Below are 612 nucleotides of genomic sequence, written 5' to 3' on the forward strand. Positions count from 1 at the left end.
CGTGGGGGCTGTGGAAGGTGGGAAGCCAGCCCCGCATATCCTGTCCTATCTTGGCTGCAAGGCTGGGAATCATATAGCACAGCATAGGGCCATCCTGGCCTGGCACATTGCAGTTTGGGGTGCAAGGCTGGAGACTGCATGGTGTGGCACAGAGCCAGGCCAGCCCGGCCACTCTGTGTTGTGCCACATTGGTCCCGGACTTACAGCAGGGAACCGTGTGCTGCAGCTGGGATGAACCAGGTCAGACTGCATTGTATAGATCCTGGCCTTGCAGCCAGAACCGTGTGTTGCTGGGAGGGGCTGGGTCAGGCCGGGCTGGCTCTATTATGTGCTGTGTGGTTCCCAGTTACAAGGCCAGGACCAACATGGTGCAGCACGGAACCAGCTCGGCTCATCTTGGATCATCCCGCCTGCGACATGTAGTTTCCAGCTGCATGGCTGGGACCGCAGGACGCAGCAGGAGCCAGTCAGGAGCCACAGAAGCTAGGCCATGATGGCTGGCACCATGCCATGCTTTATTGTCCCGGCCATATAGCTGGGAACTGCATACTTTCAGAGCCAGCCCAGCCCAGCCCAGACCCCACAGTTCCTGGCTGCATGGCAAGGGCTGCA

The sequence above is a fragment of the Alligator sinensis genome, unplaced genomic scaffold, assembly GCF_000455745.1.
Source record: "Alligator sinensis unplaced genomic scaffold, ASM45574v1 scaffold309_1, whole genome shotgun sequence".
Lineage (NCBI taxonomy): Eukaryota > Metazoa > Chordata > Crocodylia > Alligatoridae > Alligator > Alligator sinensis.